Source organism: Eschscholzia californica, unplaced genomic scaffold (assembly GCF_041429995.1).
Source record: "Eschscholzia californica isolate CP2 unplaced genomic scaffold, dmEscCali1.0.p SCAF_13, whole genome shotgun sequence".
Taxonomy (NCBI): Eukaryota; Viridiplantae; Streptophyta; class Magnoliopsida; order Ranunculales; family Papaveraceae; genus Eschscholzia; species Eschscholzia californica.
In genome coordinates, this window is record NW_028238232.1 from 82247 (window position 1) to 87500 (window position 5254).

Consider the following 5254-nt stretch of genomic DNA (forward strand, 5'->3'; position numbering starts at 1 on the left):
GAATATTTATTATCGAATCCCTGGTCCAGGTCATTGCATGGACAACAATGACTCACGAAGACTAGCACGGGAGTCGATGGGATAGCGCAGTTTCATGGGCTATAGGAATAGTATATTCTATTCGACTACGTGGGTGTGTAAAAGGTTTATACACTGGATAACCCTCAAATGAGAAGTACATCACTCGTGATGAACGTCAATACTTCTCATAAAGACAATTGGAGAGATTCCTCAAAACATGAGTGCTCCACTCATCTTATGTAAGGAATGCCCGACTTTGGTTCCGTTAAACGCCGCGCCGTAAAAGGAGGTTATAAAGGCGGACACTGGGAAGGACAGGATAGACATGAAGTTAAGTGGGAGCGCAAGAATGGATTGTGTCACCCTAATCACATTAGGTACAAAGTGTCTCAAGGCCACTTGATGAGTAGCAACTGAAAATGCGTGGCCGCGCTCAAACGGATTAAAAGTTAATCGTTTGTCTTTTACAGTTGTACTCGGATATCAAGAAAGTCTGAATGACGTGACGTATCAGATGGGATACTAAATTGACACGGGAATCGAGGCATTGCACTTGTTCTAAGTCCAAGTGGGAGTCTGAAGGAGTTGAAGGAGATGTCCTTCGACCAAGGTGACAATGCGAACAATTTGTCGGATAGGACAATTGATGTGGAAGATCATCAAGTCCGATTGATTTAGGGATCGTAGAGTTGTAGCTAGAGACCAACTACGATCGTCGAATTACGAAGTAATTCGCGGCTAACTTCGATCGGATCCTACAACGGGTTACACATAAGAGTGACAAATTGATCTAGGATATGACTAGTGGGAGTGAGATATAATCATGGGAGTGTCCCATAAACATATCTCATAGGCCTAAAAAGGAATTAGGCAAAGATAGTACAAAAAGGCCAAAAGCAGGGTTTTTGGGCCTAGGCCGATTCGGGCACTTTTAGGGCTCGGATTGGGCTGATTTTTGGAGGGACGTTTCCTTATGTTATGAACATTAAATCTGCCAATTTTGGCTGGGTTTGGACGTCATCTCCTTAGGGAATTGAGAAAATACCAATAGTTGCTATTTTCGACTATTTCCCTAAATCTTATTCTAAAGGGTGTTTTGGGAAACCTAAAAGGAGGTGGATTCTTATTAGGGTTCTATATAAACACTCTTAGGGCAGAGAATAAGGTGTGGAATTTCTCTCTAAGCTTTCTTACTCTACCACATCAAGTAGAGAGGAGAAAGTGAGCTAATTCCCATTAACTATCTATCTAGTCAAGCAAGAAGAAGGTCTTCTTATTATCCAACCACCATTGGTGTGCTAGCTATACAACAAGGTGGGAGATCAAATTGATTGCTCGTGTCCCAAGTAGAGGAGCTACACTTGAAGCTCTTGGTCTTCTTCAATCAATTCAACTAGTTTGAGGGAAAAGCGATTAAGGTAATCCACTATCTCCATTAGATTAATTACTAGTTTTGCATGTGATCCTGGGAATACTAGTGTAGACATTAGATGTCATATTTCCGCTATAAACACTAGTAGAAGGGTATAAAACCCTACACCCGGTATTGTTATTTATTGTCACTACCTCCCCGTGTTAGGATTGGGTAATTTGCGCGCCTGCTGCCTTCCTTGGATGTGGTAGCCGTTTCTCAGGCTCCCTCTCCGGAATCGAACCCTAATTCTCCGTCACCCGTCACCACCATAGTAGGCCACTATCCTACCATCGAAAGTTGATAGGGCAGAAATTTGAATGATGCGTCGCCGGCACGATGGCCGTGCGATCCGTCAAGTTATCATGAATCATCAGAGCAACGGGCAGAGCCCGCGTCGACCTTTTATCTAATAAATGCGTCCCTTCCAGAAGTCGGGGTTTGTTGCACGTATTAGCTCTAGAATTACTACGGTTATCCGAGTAGCAGGTACCATCAAACAAACTATAACTGATTTAATGAGCCATTCGCAGTTTCACAGTCTGAATTAGTTCATACTTACACATGCATGGCTTAATCTTTGAGACAAGCATATGACTACTGGCAGGATCAACCAGGTAGCATTCCTTCTCGAGACGCCCCGCGCGTCCGGGCCGTGAGGCCACGGCTGCGCAGGGCGGTCGTCGTTCGGAAACCGTAGTGTCGGCGGGGGCTGGACCGAGGTCCCGCTCCCGTCCCTTCTTGCGCTCTGCGTCCGAGACATCTCGCGAGTCCCGCGATCCTGGGGAGGACGGCACGTTAGTGCCGTCTCTCGCAGGGGACGCGGGAAGCGCGGCGTCGGCCGACTCGCTCCGCATCGTGGCGGGCGAGGGGCAAATACGTGGGACTCAACTCGTTGCCTCCGCGGAAGGTATGCAGCACAGGAACCGTATATTGGCCCGGCACTCGAAGGTGTCGGGAGCCGACTGAACAGGAACGAGAGCCGAAGGTTCCCATGCGAACAGCAGGAAGCCCAACAGCACACTCGAACCAAACACCACTCACACGCCAACACGTCGTCGGACAGTCAACCGCCCGCGTCGCTCCAATGCGCTCCGCTCGCCCCGAAAGGCTGCAGAGGCGCAAGAGACCAACGCGGGACAGTCCCGGCCGACACGCTGTGCGTGAAAAATCCATCGAACTAGGTCGCGCCAAAGCTGCGCGCGTCGCTTCTCGGGAGCTGCCCCTTCAGCTCCCACGACGTGCGCTTCGCCATCGTGCTGCACCAAGGAAGCTTCCGAGGTGCAGCACTTTCGCATCTTTGGGGCCGGCTGGGGACTCTTGTGCCTAACGAGCTTCCCCAGCAGCTCGGACACCTTCGGGGATGCTTCCCCAAGTGTCCGGCATAGGCTGGGGACTTTTCGATTTTTGGCCCATGGTGCCCCCCGGGCCCCCCCAGCAGCTCGGACACCTTCGGGGATGCTTCCCCAAGTGTCCGGCATAGGCTGGGGAGTTTTTGATTTTTGGCCCGTGGTGCCCCCCCGGGCCCCCCCAGCTGCCTCTTCGATTTCCCACGTCGGGGATGAGTTGGGCAACTCTTGGAAGCTTCCCATCCACCCCCGTGCCGAGCTTTGCCCTTGGGATGCCTTATGTTGCATCCCAAGGGCCAAGGCACCTGCCAGCCCAAGGGCTGTGCACGGCCTGGGGAGGGAGCTCACCCCTCCCCTATATAGTGCAAAGTTATTGTTTTCCCTATTTTCACAAGGAAACATCAAATTTTTAACCAAGCATACTCGGCCTTTGCTCCTTCGTTACTCGTCCAAATCCAACAAACTTGCATTCGTTGGAAAGGTCTTTTCACAAGGATTCTTTTGATATATAATAATAGCGATTCCGATAAATATTTATTTTTTTATGAATTTTTAAGTGAATAAACAATTAAAAATTCAAAAAAAATAGGAAAAAAATATTTTTTTCCCGATTCTTTCTCCAATATTCCTGATAAATACCCACACACCCACATATGGAGAAAGGTCGAAAATGCTCGAGTGGATATCGAGATGTCCGACGAAGCACCACTTGGAAGGGCCGAGGCACGGGACGCCCGAGCTGTTGCTCGGGCCGGCACGAGACGCGCATGGGACAGCCCGGGACGGCATGGGACGCCCTCGCTACAGCTCGGGACGGCCAGGTACGCCCGAGACTTGGCTCGGGACGGCCTGGGACGCCCTCGCAATAGCTCGGGACGGCCTGGGACGCCCGAGACTAGGCTCGGGACGGCCTCGGCACAGCTCGGGACGGCCTGGGACGCCCTTGCCACAGCTCGGGACGGCCTGGGACGCCCGAGACTTTGCTCGGGACGGCCTGGGACGGCCTCGGCACAGCTCGGGACGGCCTGGGACGCCCGAGACTTTGCTCGGGACGGCCTGGGACGTCCGAGACTTTGCTCGGGACGGCCTGGGACGTCCGAGACTTGGCTCGGGACGGCCTGGGACGCCCGGGACGTGGCTCGGGACGGCCTGGGAAGTCCGAGACTTTGCTCGGGCCGGCCTGGGTCGCCCGAGACTTGGCTCGGGACGGCCTGGGACGCCCGAGACTTGGCTCGGGACGGCCTGGGACGCGCTCGGCACAGCTCGGGACAGGCCGGGACGCCCGAGCCGAGCTTCGGGTCGCACGAAATCTCTTCGTATTCCGACATATTAGAAGCTTCCCATCATGTAGTAGGCCGAGCTTTGCCCTTTGGATGCCCTATGGTGCTTGGCGAGCACTAGGGAACGTGCCAGCACAAGTGCTGTGCACGCTCTGGGGAAGGAGCTCAACCCTCCCCCTTATAGTGCAAAGTTATTGTTTTGCCTATTTTCACAAGGAAACATCAATTTTTTAACCAAGCATACTGGGCCTTTACTCCCTCGTTACTCGTCGGAATCCAGCAAACTTATACTCGTTGGAAAGGCCTTTTCGCAAGGATTTTTTTGATATATTATAATAGCGATTCCGATAAATATTTATTTTTCTATGAATTTTTAAGTGAATAAACACCGGAAAATTCATAAAAAATAGAAAAAAAAAATATTTTCTTCCGTTTCTTTTCTCCAATAATTCATAAATAATACCTCAATAGTACAAACGAAGAGAGAGTCGAAATGGCCCGGGTGGGTTTCGAAATGTCCCACGACCCCATAGAATGCACGGGCCAGCCGAGCCAAAGCAGGGGACGCGCATGGGACAGCACGGGACGCGCACGGGACAGCGTCCCTATGGCTCGGGACGGCATGGGACAGCACGGGACGCCCTTGGTAAAGCTCGGGAATCCCATCGGACGCGCATGGGACGGCCTTGCTAAGGCTCGGGACGGCATGGGACGCGCATGGGACGGCCTTGCTAAGGCTCGGGACGGATGGGACAGCACGGGACGCGCATCGGACGGCCTTGCTAAGGCTCGGGACGGCATGGAACAGCACGGGACGGCCTTGGTGAGGCTCGGGACGGCATGGGACAGCACGGGACGGCCTTGGTGAGGCTCGGGACGGCATGGGACAGCACGGGACGGCCTTGGTGAGGCACGGGACGGCCTCGGTGAGGCTCGGGACGGCATGGGACAGCACGGGACGGCCTTGCTAAGGCTCGGGATGGCCTGGGACGGCCTTGGTGAGGCTTGGACGGCACGGGACGCGCATGGGACAGCATGGGACGGCCTTGGTAAGGCTGGGCACGGCATGGGACGCACATGGGACACCTTATGGGGATCATCAAGGGACGTTGCACGGGACATTCTTAGCCATGAAGGGCCTTCACATGGGACATCTTAGGAGTCAAGAGCCGGCACATGGGACAATGGAGTTC